A 23,909-nucleotide genomic window follows, 5' to 3' on the forward strand; every position below is an offset into this window, starting at 1 on the left:
CAATGTAGGAATACAAACCGGATAGCCAAACACAAACAAGACATGTATATGTACATGGTATAGATAGATTAACAACAATCATTCCATTCATCAAAGACATAAAAAAATCACTTTAATATATAACATTAAAATGCACATGCAATGGACACGGACTACATATTATCATGCATGTGGTGCCAGTAAAACATATCACATGGTGTATTGCCGCTAGCAATACACGAGAGTAGTCCAAACCCTAAACCCTAAACCCTAAACATGCACACAATAAGCGAGACTGGGACTTCCAAATCGAGTTATCCACAAGGACTAATCCCCAAGCTATTACACAAGGGGGCCTTTCCTGGCAGTGTATTCCATATCGTACCCTTAAAAACATTTATGCAAATGTTGCATGTAAATCAAGACTCTATGCATTCTTATATCACATTATCATGTCTCATTATCATATAACATTATCACATATCCTTATATCTCATGTCTCATATTCACATTTCATATTATCTCATCATATTCACATAGTCTTCACAAGGCACTTTAATTCATATCAAAACTTGCCTATTTGCGAAATTAAACACATATTCGTATATCTCATCCAACAAGGAATACAATAAAACAATCAGAAAGAAAAACAGAAAACATTCATATTTTGCCTGTTTCTCATAGGGTTCTCTTAGGAACCCACAAAGCACTTTAATTCATACAATAAACATTTAAAACGATACAATTGACTCATATAATTGCCTCTTCAAACAATCTGATCTTACAATCACCAAAGCATTCCCTTAGGGTTTCCCATAAGAACCCAAAGGAACACCAAAGTCAGAAATTATAATCTAAACACAAACACAACTCATACATACATACTAATTACATCAAATAAAACATTCAGGGAGAAATAGAGATGAAACAGACACAATTCAAAAAAAACCCCTCATACATGAGCATACAACAAATATAGGATTGGGGACCAATCCCACTACCGAACATATATTCCCACACCCAGAGCAAGGTTTCTCACTCCCCCTTTACCTCGATAAGCAAGAGCTGAAACTAAAGTAGGATCTTGCTAGTCTCCTCCTCTGGGTTCCCTTTGGTCTTTAGAGAGTGTAGAAGAAAAAGAAGTCAGAAGTGAAAATGTGCTTTTAGGAGTGCTAGAGCATCCTATTTATAGACGTCGGGAATGGCCAAAATGGCCCATTTCGGATTCGAAACAACCTGTTTTGGACTCATTCATCATGTGTAAAATTCACATCTAGAATGGTCTATTCTTAAACCATAACAACCTGTTCTGGGGTTGAGTTTAACTCACAACGGTCATGTTTGGAACGACACGTTCTTAAACCAAAACGGCCCGTTCCCAACTAAGGTTATAGGCCATTTTAGTAGTTTGGAACGGCCCGTTCCAGTTTGGGAACGACCCGTTCTAGGCTACTAAAAATCAAAATATTATACAAAATAATTTTCATAAATATTTATTATTAAAATACTCATAATTATTGAAAACCTCTAAAATATTCTATAAAACTCATTTAATTAATTAAAACAATTATAAGAAAATAATCTCCATGTATATAAAAATAAATAATAATCAACTATTATATTAGTAGAAAATTCGGGATGTTACAGGATCCAATTGCTAGCTTCACCTACACACTTGTTATTTGCTACCCCACTACAACTACTAAAAATATGAAAAACTATGAACTTTAATACAAGGTCAAATGGAGTACAAGTCTCCAAGTAGCATACCCTAAAATCCTAAGGATATGAACCTACAAATAAAAATAAAAATGCCTTACAAATACAAAGGCAAAACTACACCTATACAAGTATTACTATGTACAAAGTACTATACAATGTATGTATAATAGAGACTAAGGAACTAATAAGAGGAATCGTACTCAATGCTCATATAAAGCATAGGTTAAAGAAGCACTTCCTCTGTAGAAGTTTCCTCTAGCCTCCTAACCATGGACCTAATTAAAGGTTTAATGGTCTTTATGTGTGAGCTCTCTGTGGATGGTCCTCCATCACTATCATGGCAAGATCTTGAAATAACCAATGAAACATTAAGCTCCACCTCCAACAAACTCTTCCCCTTCTACCTGATCTAAGCCTGCAAATAGAGATCAACCTAAACACACTCAACAACAAACACAAGGAATAAGAATATATCTCATCCATGTTATCACATATAAGGCTTAAGAATAGTGCTAAAGACATGTATCATGATCATATTTTTATACATAGAATTATTTTCACTCCCACCCTTCAAATCCATACTCAACTCAATACATTTATCACTACATATTCCTTCATCATCAAAAACTATTCATCTCATTCAAACTATCTCAATCATAAAATAAGACTCATGGAGTGCATACTCCTAGCAATACATTCATGTGTTACCAATCTTCCCCTCATCATCATTAACTTAGAATAACCTAAGAGCATGGAACAGAATCATCCCTCTTTGGTATAGAAACCACCTCCCTCGAGGATCCCCCTTGATCCATCCTCAATCACAGAACGTCTATCAAGTTCTTATTGAAGTGTTATAAATGGCCACAATTACCTCTCATTATTGTTAGAGGGTCCCCACCATAGCACCCCTAAGGCCTAGGTAGATAACCTTTGAGACCTACTTGCATGACTCTAACTATCGTGCAACAAAAAATGCATGCATGGACTCTACCAAAAACACCAGATCATCAAATACCTACAAAAACCATTAAATATAATTTCTCCATATACCAAAACCCTAAACTTTTTCACTACACACCAAGCCCTGCTTGGATATCATCAATGTCATCCTCAACCTAGACTTACATGCTCAATATCATCATCATAACATCATCACATATCATAACATCATACATTATACATTATCATTACTTATGTTATTCATTCATCACATATTATAGCATTATAACATCATTCATTAATGTCTCAAACATTACACACATCATTCTCAAGTTAAGCATCCACATTTCATATCATATAGGTATAAATTCTTTTAAACACAATTTCACACCTTTATCATAACTCACTTATCACTCATCCATAATTATCCCCTTTAAAACTTTCTCTTCTTAACTTTTGTTATTAGTATTTCAAACTATTCTCAATATTAAGCACTTAAAGAAGAAAGCAACTCACCATTACAACTCCCACATTATATATTCTTATCCTAAGCTTTTATGACATCATGTGCTCTAAACATGATATCCAAGTTTTGTCTATGTTATCAAGTTGATATTAATTTTATTAAAAATCTAAAATAATTATCAATAACTTATATGTTGACCTCAAAAGTTGATTTTACAATTTAGTATTTTTAAAATTTACAAAACTACAATATTTTAGCCTAATTTTGACAACTTGACCTTTGGTAACTAATTTGATCATAACTTAAGTTCTAGAGCTTATTTTCAGTGTTATTCCAATACCATTAAAAAGTTGACATCCAAGACTACAACTTTTATGAAGATTACAAATCTTAATTCTGCCATTTATGGGTCCTCACAAGGATTACACATTACAAATGTTACTTTTTATGCACAAAAATTGATAATCATCTTGTGTCTCACATAACTCTATCATTTCTTAACACTTTTATGAGATTCTTAAGTCTAAGCTATAATCCTAAAATTCTACTTTCCAAGCCAACAAACCAAACCCGATTTGGTTAATTACGTAGAGACAAATCTCCTAATCACCAAGGTATATTCATGCCAAAATTTTCATAACTAATTAAATCACTCCAAACCTCTCAAATCATACATACAACCCCAACCCACAAATATTAAAATGCATAACCGTACATAATTCGTCACATTTTACAATGAAAATTACAACAACATCATCATACAACAATATCAATCTCAGAAACATCAGCATTTATCAAATACATAAAGAATTTTAAGTCTTATGGAGGCTTAAGGGTCACCTCACTACTCATACTCCTCACACATGCCCATGGATGAGACATTCTCATCCTTTTACCTCAGATGACAATCTCCAACGAATCAACCACATTTTCTGCTATTTAGAGGCTACTCCACCTGTTCCTCAAGGTAATGGATTAAAAATTGATGCGTATGACCTAACTTTTCCTCCTTTCTATTATTAATAAGACTTTGGGTTGGGCTTAATAATCGAACCCAAACTCTTCTTTCTCTTCACAACCCTTTTTATTTTATTTTATTTAATAAAATATTTTAATTATATTACTAAACCAACTAATTAAGTTAGAAAGTATAATTATTTTATTAAAATATTTATTTATATTATAAACTCAGTTAAGTCTATAATATAATTTTTTAAAATAACTTATTTTATTTTATTTCTCAAAATTGGAATGTTACAATGGTGTAATGGTTAGATTTGTTATCATGTGACTTACAAGTTATCGGTTATGTTGTCTTATAAATGGAGATAAGGTTATTCAAATAAATCCACACTAATAGAAAATTTATTAGGAAGATGAAAGAAATGATACTTTTTTATACTAAATTAAAATATTGTAAACTCCCACATTATTTGAAAGAACTTGGTGTCTCTTAATTTTCTTTTACAACACTTGAGACAAAGTGAAGTTTCTTTTATAGCTATTTCTAACATTCCTCTCTCAAATATGAATATGAAGGTTGTGGTTTTGGCAAAAATGTGTTTGATTATATTCTAATATTTCTTGGAGTATTTTTTAAAAATCAAAATAATTTATATAAAAAATAATTAGAAAAAGAAGTTGTAAGTGTGTTAGAATGTAACTACCAATATTCTCATGGGAGTATCACTTTCCCATAATATTTTCATGAGAGTATCATTTTCCCAAACCCGTAACACGAATAAAAATATAAGAAACAACATAGGACAATATTCCTAGAAATGAACAATATCTGGGAATATTTTTTTGAAACTCATAAATAAACATGGAAATATTGTATTCTTATGTTTACCTTTTTGAGCATCATTTTTTAATCCCTAAAACAAATGTCCTCTATGAACCCAAATTACATGGCTATCATGTTCTTCTTCTAGCTTTGTTCTCCTTTGGTGTTTTTGATGGAGGTGGTAACAACACAACATTTTTTTGACTATCCTCTTGTGCCAACTTTAGTGGTTCTTTAATTTTCATTTCTTATTTGAAGCACCAAAATTGAATTTCAAAATCTAAAAATATTTCACTTTGTTATCATTTTATTTCTCCTCTTGTATTAGATGATTATGTATTTTTTCTAATGTAATATTTTTTTCAATTACTAGTTTTTCTTACACACTAATAACTAACCACTTCATCTTTGCCACTTTATTTCTTAGTCTCCAAAGCTTCACCCTTGCTTCTAATTTCCAAACTCCAAGACTTCCACGCTGTTTTTTTATTTTGGACAAAACCAGTAAATTTGAATGATACTTGGTTGAAATTACTTTAGTATTACCCCCAACCTTTCCTTCAAATTCTTCATTTTTTGTTTCTAACAACCCTTAATCTTTGTCTTAGGTTTTATGTTCTTTCATGTTTTTAAGTAATGACTTGAACCTGTTGACATTGAATATTGTTCCTTAATATAATACCAATTGGATAAAAATTAAAAAAGATAAAGGTTAAGATTTTTATTGAATGAAAAAATATTATGGACTCTCATGTTATTATGGAGGCTAACTTTTTTTCAATTTCCTATTTGTAACATGCATAATAATATGATTTATGTAACACCTTAAAGGATATTACCATGCCTATTTACTTTTTTAATGAGAAAGACATAAATTTAAAAAATAAAACTTCAATACTATGCGCATTAAAACAAAATACTGAATAAGTAGGGTAACCAAGGTGCCTTACATATCAAAACTAAACAATAAATATAAAGGTGCCTCAAGCAAGAGTGACTTACTTCAAAACACTATAAACTCTAAATCGACAAAAACCAAAGAAATGTGAAGCTCTTGGAATTACTCTTTAATAAAATATGAAAGCTCCAAACTTGCTTAATTTAGAAATTTTAACTTAAACTAACATGGTCATAAACTCATTGATTTCTCTAAAAACACTCAAACATCATATGAATGACATACAATATAACTTGCATATACATTGGTTATGGTTAGCAGAGACGTGACATTTAAAACATATAATCATCCATATTCTTCATAGGGCATAATAAGTCATACCTACACCATCGTTAATCATACTTTAAACATCATATTATTTTATTTTATTTTCTTTCTTTTTTGTTCTTTTCACAAATTTGAGCTCATAATATCAAGAGACACCAATCATGTTTTTGTCACTTATCCTTTCCTTGTGAAAAAAGAATTGGGAGACCTTTGAGAATCAAAGAAGACAAATATTCTACCTTTTATATAAAAGATGATACATAATAAACATTATTTAAAATTCATATTTGGTCATTCTTAAAGGATCGAAAATGGGTAATAACATTTCCCTTGTCAAAGATGACTTTTTGTATGGTTATATATATTAAATTACATTCACTCATGATAATGGAGAAAATTATACCATTAAGATACATCAGTTGTTATACAATTAATGTAAAAATAAAATAAAAAAAGTATGGTGGCATTTTTTTTAATTAATGATTTTTTTCATTGGTTAAATTTTTAAATGATATAAAAATTCTTTTATATGTCAGTTATATGACATCCTCTACCCCGTGTATAAAACTATAAAATAAAATTTTTTAAATAAGAATATTGTATTGATTAATTTGAAATAAAGATAAAAGGTATCATATTTTCAAACTAAACAATCAAATGGAGGGAAAGGAAAGCCTAAACTATTGTAATAATTTCATAAACAAGTTTGAAGAAAATAAACTAAAATTCCTAGTGTAGAAACATATTCCTAATAACCCCAATGTCATAGGTATTAGAGTTTTCCCTTCCATCAACTAAACTCCTCCAAAAAGGAAGTCTTCTACAAACACATGTAAAAAACAAAAATAAGAAAAATACAAAGTGAGAATATATCTTACTTAGCTACCGGTGTAAAATAAGGTCGAGTAACCACACACAAACAAAAAACACTTAAACAAAATACTCATAATGTTAGTCAATCCAGATACATATATAGAATGGCAATCAAAGCCCTACTCCACAATTCATATTTTAGCACATTACTACATAAATCACATTATAACTCAAATACAACATGTTATGATTATGCAATGACTAACTTTCCTAATTATATGCATGTGGTACCAGCAAAACACTTTATCCCTACTTGAAGGTTGAGTAGTCTATGAGTACATATTGAGTCAAGCCATTACAATACTCTCACTAGAATGACATACTACTAGGATCTTGTTGGGATAACTGAGCCGTGCAAGATACAACCCATGCACATATTGGGCGAGACTAGGGTTTCCTAAACCAAAATATCCCCAAAGACTAATCCCTAAGCTTTTACACAAAGAGGCCTTCCTTAGTGGTGTATTCCACATGATATCCATCACAAAAACACATAATGCACATGATGCATGTCACACAAAATTTATACATGTTAATCACATTCATAGTACACACATACATTGTTTCTTATCACATTAGTCACATCACTGCTAGGCCATTCACTCAGACTTTCACACTGCTAAGATATACTTAGGCATATTCGCATGATCACTTACACATATCATATATCACATATCTCACAATTTCATAGGTTTGCATCAACATCATATACATTCTCAATTTTCAACACCATGCATATAATTCTCATCTCAATCATTAGTTCATAAAGATTATCAAATAATTGGTTCACACGCATAAAATAATCCTAAGGAATTAAAATGAAATCATGAATCATCGACGCATTCAAAATTTACATTGAGTACAAATATATAACAAAGATCAAATATACACAATTCACATGCATATACACACATAAAAATTAAGTCTAGAAATAGGGTTGCACATGTTGAGGCATACATAGGGAATTAACACAAATATAAGTTCTATAATTTCTACGATTTTAATTCATTAAAAAGGTATCCATAATTTAATTAATTCTCATTTTTAATCATATTTCAACACAATTCCTAATTAAGGGTTTAGATACATCCTTAAGGTTCTCCTGAGAACCACAAGCACTCACAAATTCACAATCACATCATTGTCACAATGCATGTAGATATCACATACTCATTTTATTCCAATCACAACATTCACACATTGCAAATTCATATAAGGTTCAAGTTTAATTCCTCACCTATAAACATGCATACAACCTACAGATTGGTGGTCAATCCTACTACCCAACAGTTATCCTACACCTCGGAATGAGGTTCTCACTCCCCTTTACCTTGATCAACGCTAAACTCAAGATTTTCATCTTTAAGCTCTTTTCTAGTTGCCTCAATTTCCTCTTCTTTTTGCATACCATAATATGTATGATCAAGTTTTTGTGAGATGAGACATACCTAGCACTACTGGTGCATTTAAAAGAAAACCCTAACCCTCACCCACATGCATTTACCATCAAGAAAAGTCAACTTTAGTTAACCTCACAAATTTGAATTTTAAAAAAGATAAAAACTAATCATATCTTATCATATCTCATAGAATATATTATAAATTAATTAATTAAAAATCTTTTAAAAGATAAATACATAATTATCAAAAAAATTAAATCAAGAATATATCTATTGAAAATAATAAAATAACTAATTATCTTATAATATCTCTCAGCATATATTAGTACCCTAATTAATTAAATAAAAATATTTTACTAATTTATTATGAAAAATGAGATGTTATGAGTTAAAATGTTAACCTTTATAAAAACACATTTTTAAATCAATTAACTTTTCTCCCAATAATAAATCCTATTGTTATTGTTTTGAGCTCTACACTTAAACCTTCCCCAAAACGAACTACCTTCCCTAGTACTCATTGCTTCGCCTCTTTGACGAACCACCACCCTCAATGAACTACCCTCCTTAGTCTTCCTTTCCATCATAATTGTTATATAGACACTTGCTACGACAACAAAGTACGTTATTTTTCCTCAACCATTTTTTTTTCTTTCTTTTTTCTTCTCGATATTATACTTACGTTTGTGCATTTTTTATTTTGGGTAACTTGGCTTTGAAGCCTCATAAGTTACGTGTGTTTTAGAAAAGTGTGCATGTTTAGCAACACCACATACTTTGGATTTTTTGAACAATCTTCACCACAATGAGATGGACAAAACAATATTGGACTTCTTCATCCTAGATTCAATTTGATGCATTGATCTCATGATTTGTTAGTGAGAAATTTGTTTTGGAGAGTGAGGGATCAAGTATAGATTCTTTTTTCATCAATGCTAATGGTGGTTTATGTCCTCCATATTGTTTTTTTTTGTGTTGCCTTCTTACATCAATTATACATATAACTAATATAAAAATGTTTTTTTTATATTAGTGCAATAACTGCTGTATAAAAGTTGCCACATTTTATATCGTTTAGATCTATAACAAATGCCCAATCGATATAAAAAGTTTCATTCAATAATAGAGATAACATATGTTGATGGCATCCTTACTTGCATGAACGTGAGATGATGAGCAACGAAGAGGACGCCTACTCCAAGGATCAAGTTCTTCAAAGGTGACACAAGGTTTTAGGGTGGATGATGATGGAATGGACGAAAATGGAGGTTGGGTAGAAAGTGTTTGAGGAAATGCTTCAGAATGGTACTCTAGGGTTGGCTTACTTCATGATATGAAGGCCACTTCTAGGGTTGTTTCTCTCAAGGTGGAGATGGGAGGGAGGTGGCCGAATTAGCCAAGGGTGACTAAGGAAAGATATAAAGGCACAAAAGGCTCTCTTTATATTCAATATCCAAAGTATTTACAAGGTGTGGTGCCTAAGGTATTTATAGGAGTGGGAGACATCTAGAGTTGCATGGCCGAAATTCACAATGCCAAATGCACACCAAATGAAACCCAAATTAACACTAGATGCAACTTGGTTGCCAAGGATGGAATCTTTGGGTTTGGTTAGGCTACATCTAGGTGCATGATAAGACCATGCAACCTAGTGCTCTCCACTTGGGCTTAAGCCTTTCCAAGTCCAAAAATAGGTCCAAACACCACCAAAAATGTGTCTAGCTTTTATCCCACCCTAATCAAATACCTTAGCCCAAAAATAAAATCCTATGATCTAAAACACCCCATAATACAAGGGTAAAATGAGAAATACAAAAGAAAATAAATCCTATGACTAAGATACCCCAAAATACAAGGGTAAAATGGGAAATACAAGTAAAATAATACCCCAAGATACAAGGGTAAAATAGGAAATCAAATACAAGGGAAAAATAGGAATAAAAATAAATGTTATGCTAATAAAAACTTAGGAGTTAAGGTCCAAAAGTGGCCTCACTCCTCTTATGGTTTTTCAACACTAACCCATTCCTTTTGCTTCCTTTAATACATCACCTCTTGAACTTCTTGGCCATAGTGTTATTCCATCGTTCCCTCCCTCTTGAAAAGGATTTGACCTCAAATCAAGAGGTTCCTCATGGTGGGCATCATGACCAACAAAAACATAAAAATAAGCTTTAGAGGTAATAGTATACGATAGAAATGGAAAGTGTATCCTAAGAGGAGTTCTACTAAAAATGCTAAAAAGATTGTCTAAATTAAAAGGACTAGACTCTCTAATGCGAAAGATAGGATCCTCCCCATGGTGAAGTCTAGATGTATAACCAAAACCTAAAAAGGTAAAAAGACTAAAACTATAGCACACTAATGCATTAGTCCTAAAAAATAAAATATCTTGTTGGAGGTACCCAATGTAGTGACCTAGGTATGTACTAGAAAATAAAGAAAACTTAACTAAACAATTACCTAAACAACTTTGTATTGCATTATTTTTTAGATACATATGAGAAAAAGGTGTTAAGAGGAGTCTAGAAAACTCATATAATCTAAGTTTGTCTTGTAGGGAAGTAAACAAGTTAAGTTCAAATAAGTTTGAACTTCCCTCAAGATCAAAAATAGAAAATAGGACACCATGAGATGTATCCAACAAATCATACAAATCAAAAGTTGGGTGCTTTATGAGGACAACTAAAGTAGAAAGAGTCTTAAAGAAAGAAGGCTTATCTTCCTTGGGCACCACCAAGGAAGTAGCACAAGAAGTGGGATTAAGTGAAGTCCACTTCTACTTCACTAAATCTTGAAGTTGAGATTCTTGTTCTTTAAAAAGGATTTGTTTTTGAATCTCCACTTCATGACTAGTGGCAACGTGAGAGAAATAGTTAAGGTCTTGATGAATGAAGAAAGTCTTTTTTAAATCATTTTCAATGGGAAAGTGACTCTCTTCAAGCATAAGCCCTTTGGAAGAAACATTATCCTACTTACTCTTCTCTAAGAGTGTTGGTTGTTGTTTTTCATTTACTAACCACTCTTGAACTTTTTCTATACTTTTCTTTATTTTTTTCTTTCTTTTCTATTTTCTTTTCTATTTTCTTTTCTATTTCTTTTCTTCTAAGTTCTACCTCTCTTGTTGTATTTTCTTCCTCATGCATACTCCTAGGGACTCTAACTTCTTTGCCTATTTGAGATCTAGTTGGAACAATCCTAGGTTTGGATCCACTAGTTCCTCTCCCCTCAACTAATTTTGCAAGTAATTGTTTTATTTCCTCCTTATTCCTAGCATTTTCTTTTTCCCTTTTTCTAATTTCTTCCTCTCTTTTTATGTGTTTCTCTTCTTTTTTTCTTATGTACTCTTTTAACTCTCTAATATCATCTCTAACACTAGACCTAGTACTACAAGAATTATGACCATGTACACTAGAATGAACACTCATCTTTGATCAAGAAAAGGTTTTCACAAATTAGTTTTCAAAAGGTTGGTAAAAAGGTTTTCACAAAGAATGAGTGATAAAAAGGTTTTCACAAAAAGGTTTTCAAGATGTAAGATTGGTACGAAAAGGCCTAAGTGTACAACTATCAAGGGAGGTGGACTACTACGAATCACTTAAAAACCAAGCCTTTTCAAGTAAAAATCACTAAGCCTTTTCACACTTTTCTCACAAAAACAATTTTGCACAAGAATCAAGTGTATGGTGTGCACGGCCCCCCTAGTAGGCAAATTGAATCCTTCTACAAAAAAAATAAACAAAGTAAAGTCCTAGGCATAAATACTACAAAACTTTAAAGCATGCAAAGGAAATCACTTAAATCATATGCTAGTCAGTTTCCAAAGTGAAGGTTTTCAAATCACCTTCAAACTACACGAAATTACTACCCAAAAATGAAGAGGTTTAAAATGGCCAATTACAACCAAAAATGAAATAAAGCAAAGGCCAAAATACAGAAAGGCCGAAAATTTAATAAGAAAGAAACAAGTTGAAAAGAAAATTTGCAAGTCTTTAAGTCTTCAACTCTCCACCCCTTCACATGGAAAACCCAAGGTTAGCTTTTCAATGGTGTTTGCACTCTTTGATTTAGTGTAATCCTCCAAAGCTCCTTGGACTCAAATCGGAAAGCCCCTCCACTCAATCCGCCAAGAAAGGGTGTGGTGTTTAGAAGCTTCCATCATCTAGGTCAAGAAGAAACCAAAACCCAAGAGTACAAGAGGCCAAGAAAGAAAAACTAAAAAGGTACAATTAAAAAGGCTAAACTCAAGTGGAATTTGATAAGACAAACTTAAGAGTAGAAAGTAGACACAAAACTAAAATTAAGGCACATTAAGAAAGGTAAGCACACAAAAGAATAAGTCCTAGAATGGCACAGGAATGGAATTTATCAAATAGGCTTAAAAGGAAAATGATGCACTTAACATGTTTGATTTAATGTCTCATTCAGCCATTAAGTTTTTACCATAAGTCCAAAATAACTCCAAGTGTCAAAGTATGAAAATTTGGTCCAAAAAACTTCACAAGTCTAGCAAAGGTTCCCTTTTTCTTTTGTCTTTGATTCTTTGGTTCCTTTTTAGGCTTGGATAGGTTCGGTTTTATGTCCAAATGTCCAGCCACAATATGCTTTTTATTTTATTTTTTATTTTGTAGTCTTCCTTTTCTTGGGTTTTACACTTGTGAAAATTGATTTGATTAGCAATTGTTTGGAGTATCCTTCATTGTAACTTATGATGGCTCAATGAGATAAAATTTGAGTGTTTTCTTAAAGTTTTAGTGTGCAAAAGTACAGAAACAAAATATGCACATCAAAGTTATATTTTCACACTCAAATCATCAAACAACATATAGGCATGTAAGTGCATTAGGAAATAGTCAAGAATGGCCGAAAATTTTAAAGCAAGAATGTGTAAAGGATATAATCACACATGATATTTTAGTGATATGGAACATGCTAGAACTAATTAGCATGCATGATTGACTTCTCTAAAGCACATATAAGTCACGGCCAATTCATCAAACATATGGCATGCATGTCATATTTTTCTCATTTCAATGGTTAGGCATAAAAACTTGGAATTTCATTTCAAGGTAGTTCAAGAGACAAGCTTATGACAAAACCAGATGGATTAAAAAAGTAAAAAGCATTAATATAGCATGCAGCCCAAAATTTCCAGCAACTCAAAAATTTAAAGAAAAAGGCAAGAACCTAAATAAGAAAGCCTAAAATGCCAAGATGATTCACAAGGAAGATATGGTATGAATCAACACAAGAAAGGATATTTATGGATCATCAAAATATGGAAATTATGATGATTCATTTAAGCACACTTAGAAGACATTCAAGGAAGACATGACATGACCAAAAATATTTAGAGACAAAGAAAGTGTTACCCTTGAAGAACCAAGGCTCTAGAAACCACATGATGGCATCCTTACTTGCATGAACATGAGATGATGAGCAAGGAAGAGGACGCCTACTCCAAGGATCAAGTTCTTCAAAGGTGGCACAAGGTTTTAGGGTGGATGATGATGGAATGGACGAAAATGGAGGTTGGGTAGAAGGTGTTTGAGCAAATGCTTGAGAAGGGTACTCTAGGGTTGGCTCACTTCATAATGATGAAGGCCACTTCTAGGGTTGTTTCTCTCAAGGTGGAGATGGGAGGAAGGTGGATGAATTAGCCAAGGGTGACTAAGGAAAGATATAAAGGCACAAAAGGCTCTCTTTATATTCAATATCCAAAGTATTTACAAGGTGTGGTGCCTAGGATGTTTATAGGAGTGGGAGGCATCTAGGGTTGCATTTAGGGTTGCATGGCCGAAATTCATAATGCCAAATGCACACCAAATGAAACCCAAATTAACCCTAGATGCAACTTGGTGGCCAAGGATGGAATCTTTGGGTTTGGTTATGCTACATCTAGGTGCATGATAAGACCATGCAACCTAGTGCTCTCCACTTGGGCCTAAGCCTTTCCAAGTCCAAAAATAGGTCCAAACACCACCAAAAATGCGTCTAGCTTTTATCCCATCCTAATCAAATACCTTAGCCCAAAAATAAAATCCTATGATCTAAAACACCACATAATACAAGGGTAAAATGAGAAATACAAAAGAAAATAAATCCTATGACTAAGATACCCCAAAATACAAGGGTAAAATGAGAAATACAAGTAAAATAAAATTCTAAGACTAAAATACCCCAAGATACAAGGGTAAAATAGAAAATCAAAGACAAGGGCAAAATAGGAATAAAAATAAATGCTATGCTAACAAAAACTTAGGAGTTAAGGTCCAAAAGTGGACTCACTCCTCTTATGGTTTTTCAACACTAACACATTCCTTTTGCTTCCTTCAATACATCTCCTCTTGGACTTCTTGGTCTTAGTGTTATTCCATCATATGTACATTCATCTTTTATGCATACATTTTACCTTAGACTTAATGGAATAAACATGCATCTTATTTTAAATATAAGATAAATATACATTTTACATCTTATGTGATAAATATATATTTTATCTCTTACTTATATAATAAATATTCAATTTAATTATTACCTATGAGATATGTATACATTTTATCTCTTACCTATGATATATATATATATATATATATATATATATATATATATATATATATATATATATATATATATATATATATATATATATATATATATATATATATATATATATATATATATATATATATTAATAACTCAACAAGTCACTATTTTTACTTCAACACAAAGACTAATTAGTGGAAAACCTAAACATCATCTAACCTTAGATTCTCATGCAAGAAATACCTAAATATACATGCAACAATATATGTATATGAGCATAAAACTTTAAACAATCCCTACTTATAAACATGGCATTTTTTTTGCACACACTATGTAGAAGACATAACCCACTCTATAGAACATGTGCCTGATGCGATTGATGTTACACCTAACATTAAACTATGTAAGAACGACATCAAATGATGCCTAAAGAGGCCCATTTGATGCGCAATACAATATGATTTCATGATAGACTTACAAAATGTGCGAAATTCACACATTACGAACCCAAAACCCCAAAAGTCTAAGCCAAACGGTAAAACTCACAATTAAAGGTTAATACTACTCTATTATACCATCAATTACTCAAATTCATCATCAATTTCACATTCCCAAATACTCATCTCAATTATCCCACATTAAATCAATATGTATGTTCCCAATGGTTCCCACAGGAACTCAAACAATCCAAAATCACAAGATTATTTAATTAATATACACAATTGAACATACACATACACAACATCAATTAGAATACTAAAGAATCATATGGAATTTAGAAACACAAGTTATGGTCAGAAATTAAGACTTCTCCCTCATACAATGCATATAATAGAGAAAGAGATTGGTGGTAAATCTCACCACCCAATGTATACCCCATGTCTAGAGTGAGACTACTCATTCTTCCTTACCTCGATGAGCACTCACAAATGAATGTAAATTTGTGGGGTGATCTACCCTCACAAAAACATTTCTTTTAAAACTTTAACTCCCTTTTCTTTTAGTTAAAACAAATATTAAATTTATTAATACATAAAATAAAAATAAAAAAAGTACTATAACTTAACGCATACTTCTCCAACAAAATATATGTATCAAAATATCATAAAAAACACACATAATTATTAAAAGTCTCTAAAATATTTATAAAATCTATTTGATTAATTAAAACAATCTTTTAAAAATTTTAAAAAACTTGGAATGCTACACCAGTCATAGTCAATAAGAGATCAACATAAAACTAAGAACTTTAATCAATAACTTAATTTGTTTCACATATTAATTCAACAAGCATCGCTATCACCATACCATCTCACATCGTCAACCTATATCATAACTTGCACAAGGCCACACAACATACATCTTCATTCAATCAATATCTCAATATAGACACTAAACATTAATTGATGGAAAAACTTGTTGGAGACCCGGATTGATGTTGAGTTTCCTTCAAGCTCCTCCCTAGATCTTGAACTCCTTGATTCTTCCTATGCTTGGTTAAGGTCTCCTATGGAGGAGGAGGCCTTATGACCACCACGGTTGGTGGAGAAACTCTCCCAAGAGGCGCCACTCCTTGAAGAAGAGATAAGCCCCTTCAATTCTCACCACACTCTTCTATGGAAGGGATAAGAGAATTGGATGCACTCAAAGAGGTTTAGGGACTTTTGGAAGAGAGAAAATCTGAACTCAATTTCAGAAAATGAATTCTCAATACATCAAAAGTGTTTTACAAAGAAGGAAAAACGAAATTATAGGAGTAGGAAGCTTGGAGAGTAAGCTAGTCTTAACCATGGTTCACTAGGAACCATGGTAAGTTCTAGCTAACTACTCATGGTCTAGAGGCTTGGAGAGCAAGCTTCTCTCTTAGCTTGCTTGGTAAGCTTGCTAAAGAGAAGCTTGTGCTTCAAGCTTCCAAGCTTGAGAAGCACCAAGCTATTTGGCCAAGTGTGAACACAAGTGTGAACACAAGTGTGAACACAAGTGTGAACACAAGTGTGAACACATCTAGGTGGGCGGCTCTTTGGAATTATTTCACTCCAATCACGTTTTAAAATTGTTAATTTGGTTTAGTTAGGTTCATCCAATGTGAATGGAACCTAGCTAAATCAAATCTATGAAAAATTAGGAGTAAAATGAGTCCAATATGTAAATTTTAGCCTAGGACCACCTTTTGGCTAAATTGCTAGGAACACTCTCTAGCTTACTAGAGACACTCTCTAGTTTGCTAATGCCACTCCTATTCCTACTACTAGAAAACTAAGAAAGAGTGTATTTCTAGGTTAGGTTAAATGGAGTCAAAGTGCCCAAGTAACCTACCCTAGAAACAATATACAATAGCTACTAGAAAGGAAATAAAGTGCCTCACAAATACAAAGGCAAAAATACACCTATACAAGTATCTACTATATACAAGGTACAAGAAAACAACTATACAAGTATGTACAATGGAAACTTAAGAGACTAATAAGAGGAACTATAATCAATGCTCATGATGAGCAAAGGTCTTTGAAGCACCTCCTCTTTAGAAGTCTCCTCTAGCTTCCTAACCATGGACCTAGTTAAAGGCCCAATGGTCTTCATGGGTGAGCCTCCTTGGATCAACCTTCGCCTTTCTTGGTCTTACCTCTTCCAAATGGATCCTTGGGGATTAGATTTCCATCATTAATGTTGACTAAGCACCTACTTAACTACTCTCGCGCCATTATGAAAATCACATGTCATACTCTTAAACTAAACATCTTGAAATACACCTCAATCCATAATTAAGAACGTACTCAAGTTCCAACGGTGGTGCCCAACGAGACTCATCTCGTGCCTGACACCATCACTCTAGAGAGCACCTTGTTCTTCCCAAGGGGTTCCTCGCCTAGCATGGCCATTCCCGCATCAGGCATTACAACCATAGAGAGCTTTCAAAGCTTTTATGCTCAATGTGACCTTGTTGGTGCCCACACTATTAAGACAAGGAACACACTTGCTATCAAATGTCACGGTGCCCAACACTATGTCTCCACACCTAGTGAGTCAACAATTTTGTGCCTTACTATAGAAATTGTGAAAATCATCCAAGTCTCCAAATCTTAATCCTAACTCATTTACTCATATTACACACCAATTTCACAATTATCATCCAATTACATCAATCTCCAACCTACTTTATAATAAAGATTTCCCATAAGAGCTAAGGGTTCCTCACAAATTCACAATTCACATCAATAATCTTCAAATACTTAATATAAACAATTAACATCAAACAAAAGTAATTAGAAACAATCACTCAAAATGCAAGCAAATTAGGAGACTCGCAAATTACCCTTATAAAGTAATAGAAGTATAAACAATGGGATTGAGGCTATACCCAATACCCCGCACCCCAAAGCAAGATCATTCACTACCCCTTTACCTCGATACATTTCTAACAATAATAAAAGATCTCCAAGGTTCGTTCTTGCAGCTTCGACATTCTCTTTGAATTTCTCTTAGTTTTGAGACCAATAGTTTAATCCCTTTATATAAAACTTCCTAACTCAATGACGACTCTTGGTTAAAGAGTTAACCCAAGGTTAGAATACTTCATTTTTCTCTTTATTCAATAAAACAAATATCTAACCCAAAATAACATTGTTCCGGCCAAAGGGTAGACTAGGGTTTCTGCCTAGGTCAAACCTCAAAGCTAGAGCATTCAAAAGTGTAATCTGCCTTCTCAACTCTAGGATTTTTTCTTTTATAGTTTCTTGTTTACGGGCTTTATGGGCCCCGAGAATGTAGGGATTTCCTTAACCTTTTTGATCTGGCTAATATTTGGTGAGGGACAGTGGGACCTTGCCCTTACTATCGGGTAGTCCCTGTATACGAGAGTTGTGTCAGCCCCCGACCGACCATACCCGTACTGAGGGTACAGTCGGGTATTGGCCGAGTTGGTTCTTGTAAGCGGAAGGAATCGGAAATATACCGACCAGGTTAAGTAGAGAAACCAAGTCGAATAATAACTGAACCACTCTTAGAGGGGTGATCGACGAGAGCTACAGTCGGCCTGGCATATTGGCGAGAGCTACAGTTGGCCTGGCATATCGACGAGAGCTACAGTCGGCCTGGCGTATCGGTGAGAGCTACAGTCGGCCTGACATATCGGTGAGAGCTACAGTCAGCCTGACATACATAGTAGGCAGGTCGGAATCCGACCTGGACCGTACACTAGCCCTCCAGCGCTGAGCCTATAAGGCGGAAGGGCTTTGCTAGATAGGGGGTCGACTTAGCCATGGCCGACATGTCCCTCGTGGAGGCCCCTAGTCGGATTTCGTCCTGGACCGTACATTAGCCCTCCAGCCTTGAGCGTGCAAGGCTAGAAGGCTTATCCTCAGCCGATACATACAATCAGATTCTTGTTGAGCACACTTTTATGGCTAAGGCAAGGGACAGACCAAGAAGATTCACTGACTCGTTATCTCAATTCGTGGCTTCTCGGGCTCTGGTAGGGGATGTGAGAAAATTCACCCAGTTAAAAAGCTTCAAATGGAGTAGTCGGTTAACTATCTGACTCAGTCACCTTGGGTCACCGAAATACCGAGTCGAAATTCACCAAAATCAAGTCGCCTAATTTCTGACTATAAATGATGAGACAATTTTTTTGTTACAATCAAATTCGACAATCCGATAGGCGAAATACTAACTCACAAAATGAGTGGAAAATTTTCCGAGTTAAAATGAATCCAACTAATAGCCCCCATGCCCACCATTCCGAGAGTGAAATAAAAAGATGTTCTTCTAGCTAAGATGTGGCGTTTTTGGCGGAGGTGTGGGACATGATAAGCCTACGGGTTAGACAAATGTCGATCTCCCTAGAATGATTTAGTATTTTGGGTGTTCTCTGATGAGTTTTGCTTCCCCCTAGTTTGGATTTTTACCGAGCGATCATGAATTTGTGTCTTCAAGTTATTTTATACTCGCCTAGTCGGATTTTTACCAATCAATCACAAGTTTGGTCTTCGAGTTATTTATACTCGCCCAGTCGGATTTTTACCGATCAATCACGAGTTTGTCTTCGAGTTATTTATACTTGCCCAGTCAGATTTTTACTAATCAATCACGAGTTTGTCTTCGAGTTATTTATACTCGCCCAGTCGGATTTTTACCGATCAATCACGAGTTTGGTCTTCGAGTTATTTATACTCGCCCAGTCGGATTTTTGCCGATCAATCATGAGTTTGGTCTTCGAGTTATTTATACTCGCCCAGTCAGATTTTTACCGATCAATCACGAGTTTGTCTTCGAGTTATTTATACTCGCCCAGTCAGATTTTTACCGATCAATCACGAGTTTGGTCTTTGAGTTATTTATACTCGCCCAGTCAGATTTTTACCGATCAATCACGAGTTTGTCTTCGAGTTATTTATACTCGCCCAGCTGGACTTTTGCCGACAATCACGAGTTTGTGGTGCCTTCAAAATAACACATGTTAGAAATCATATAAGATAAATAAGGGATGATGTTTATTAGGATTCAGGAATTATTGGTTTGCGGTGCCTCAATAAAAACCTTCTCAGCAAAAAAACCCTTTCACATTTTTATATGGAATAAAAATCTCTTGGGACGACCCCAGCTTCTCGGCTTTCAGCTGCCCTTTTGTTGATTTGTCCCTCCTCCATCTTGATGTGACTCAGGGCGAAAGCTCTCACCTCCGACATCGTTTGACAACTCATTTTCTCTAGCGCGATGTCAAAAGCTCTAGACCTTAAGCCCTTCTGGAACGCGATGACTGCCATCCTTTCATCCAAGGACGCTATTCTCAAGGCGACTTCATTGAACCTTTGCAGAAATTCCTTCAACGACTCCTCCTACTGCTGTTTGAGATCGAACAAGTCTGATGGAGTAGTTCCTTCCATGGATGATGATAGTGGTTGAAAGGAGACTCCTTGCCCTTGATCTAGGTTCACCAAGGGGTAGACAAAGGAAGGTTTTTGTGGGACAAAAGGGAGATGGGCGTGAAAGGAGGTGTTGGGCGGAAGTGTTTGGTGAAATGGTGTTTGGTGCTCACAAGGTTGGCTCACTCCAAGTGTAGGTGGAGGCCACTCTAGGGCTTCACTCTCCAAGGGTGGAGATTGAAGGGGGCTAGCCGAAACTAACCTAGGGACTAAGGATAGATTTTGAGGCACAAAAGGCTCACTCAATATCATATAATCCAAAGTATTTACAAGTGGTGGGGTGTTGGGTATTTATAGGAGGGGAGGCATCTAGGGTTGCATTTGGAGTGTGCATGGCCGAAATTCACAAGGCAAATGCACTCCAAATGACATGCCAAATGAACCCTAGATGCTACTTGGTGACCAAGTTTGGAATCTATGGGTCTAGATTGGCTACATCAAGGTGTATGATATGATCATGCAACCTTTGCCCTCCACTTGGGCCTAAGCCTTTCTATCACCGAAAATAGATCCAAAACTCACCAAAAATGCATCACCCTTCTAGTGTAATACCCTAGCCCAAATTAAAAACCTAATCATCTAAAGCACCCCATAATACAAGGGTAAAATAGGAAATACAAAGAAAATATATCCTATAACTAAAATACCCCAAAATACAAGGGTAAAAATAGAAAATAAAATAAATGCTAAAAACATAGGAGCTAAGGTCCAAAAATGGCCTCACTATCCCATTCCTCTTGCCTCCTTTAGTATATCACCTCTTGGTCTTCTCGGCCTTAGTGTTATTCCATCATTTCCTCCCTCTTGAAAAGGATTTGACCTCAAATCAAGAGGTTCTTCATGGTGGGCCTCATGACCAATAAAAACATAAAAATAAGCATTAAAGGTGACAGTATATGATAGAAATGGAAAGTGTATCCAAAGAGGAGTTACACTAAAAATGCTAAAAAGATTGTCTAAACTAAAAGGACTAGACTCTCTAATGCGAAAGATAGGATCCTCCTCATAGTGAAGTCTAGGTGTATAACTAAAACCTAAAAAGTTAAAAAGACTAAAACTATAGCACACTAAAGCACTAGTCCTAAAAACTAAAATATCTTGTTGGAAGTGCCTAATGTAATGACCTAGGTATATACTAGAAAATAAAGAAAACTTAACTAAACAATTACCTAAACAACTTTGTATTGCATTATTTGTTAAATACATATGAGAAAAAGGTGTCAAGAGGAGTTTAGAAAACTCATATAATCTAAGATTGTCTTGTAGGGAAGTAACCAAGTTAAGTTGAAATAAGTTTGAACTTCCTTCAAGATCAAAATTAGAAGATAGGACACCATGAGATGTATCCAACAAATTATAAAAATCAAAGGTTGGGTGCTTTATGAGGACAACTAAAGTAGAAAGAGGCTTAAAGAGAAAAAGGCTTATCTTCCTTGGGCACCACCAACGAAGTAGCACAAGAAGTGGCACTATGTGAAGTCCACTTCTTCTTCACTAAATCTTGAAGTTGAGATTCTTTTTCTTTAAAAAGGATTTGTTTTTGAATCTCCACTTCATGACTAGTGGCAACGTGAGAGAAAGAGTTAAGGTCTTGATGAATGAAGAAAGTCTTTTTAAAATCATTTTCAATGGGAAAGTGACTCTCTTCAAGCATAAGCCCTTTGGAAGAAACATTATCCTCCTTACTCTTCTCTAAGAGTGTTGGTTGTTGTTTTTCATTTTCTAGCCACTCTTTAACCTTCTCTATACTTTTCTTTATTTTTTCTTTCTTTTCTATTTTCTTTTCTTCTTCTTTCCTTCTAAGTTTTTCCTCTCTTTTTGTATTTTCTTCCTCATGCACACTCCTAGGAATTCTAGCTTCTTTCTCCTTTTGAGATCTAGATGGAACAATCCTAGGGTGGGATCCACAAGTTTCTACCAACTTTGCAAGTAAATTTCTTATTTCCTTATTATTCTTTTCAAACTCTTTTTCTTTTCTTCTCAACTCTTCCTCTCTTTTTATATTTTCCTTTTCTTTTTTTCTTAGGTACTCTTTCAATTCCCTAAGTTCATCCCTAACACTAGACCTAGTACTACGAGAATTATGACCATGGACACTAGAATGATCACTCATCTTTGATCAAGAAAAGGTTTTCACAAATTGTTTTCAAAGGGGTTAGAAAAGTTTTCACAAAGAGTGAGTGATAAAATGGTTTTCACAAAAGGTTTTCAAAGTGCAAGATAGGTAGGAAAAGGCCTAAGTGTACAAAGTGAACTTTCAAGGGGAGGTGGACTACAAAGAATCACTTAAAAACCAAGCCCTATCAAGTAAAAATCACTAAGCCTTTTCTACTTTTCTTTACAAAACAATTTGGCACAACAATAAAGTGTGTGTGTGCATGTTACCCCTAGTAGGCAAATAGCAAGCCTTCTAAACGGATTTGAAGACAAAGATAAAAGCCTAAACAATTATACTACCAAAAGCTATAAAGCATGCAAAAGAAAAACACTTAAAACATAGTCTAGTCGAGGTCCTAGGTGAAGGTTTTCAAATCACCTTCAAACTACACGAAGCTAAACCAAAATGAAGAGGTTTAAGAATGGCCAATTACAAACCAAAAGAATGAAAACAAGGCCAAAGAACACAAAAGGCCGAAAAGAACAATTCAAGCAAAAATTATGAAAAACAAAAGTCTTGGTCTTCAAACTCCTCCACTTGGGGTTCCTTCACAAAGAGCAAACTTGTTAGTCCTCTCCAAGTGTTTAACACTCCTTTTGTATGGTGGAAATCCCTCCAAAGGCTAGGTTTGGATTCGGTTCACTCCTTCACTCAAATCCACCAAAGGTGTGCTAGTTTGCTAGATAGGTTCTTCACCTACAAACAAAATGAAACCAACCCAAAGAGCAAGAGCCCAAGAAATAAAACTGAAAAGCACAATTAGCGAAGGCTAAACTCAGAGAGAATTAGTTGAGACAAAACAAAAGAGGCCAAAGAAAAGACAAACTAAAATTAAGACTCAATCAAAAATAGGGAGCACACAAAAGAGTAATCCTAGAATGGCACTAGAAT

At 34.2% G+C, this 23,909-nt stretch overlaps 1 protein-coding gene across 2 annotated transcripts in view; it reads left to right on the forward strand.

The window, feature by feature from the left end:
* The window catches only part of LOC109791815 (glycinol 4-dimethylallyltransferase), a 78,027-nt gene that overhangs the window by 27,473 nt on the left and 26,645 nt on the right, over positions 1-23,909 (forward strand). The gene's annotated exons all lie outside the window — the stretch shown is intronic.

Source organism: Cajanus cajan, chromosome 7 (genome assembly GCF_000230855.2).
Source record: "Cajanus cajan strain Asha chromosome 7, NIPB_CcT2T_4, whole genome shotgun sequence".
NCBI classification, from domain to species: Eukaryota; Viridiplantae; Streptophyta; class Magnoliopsida; order Fabales; family Fabaceae; genus Cajanus; species Cajanus cajan.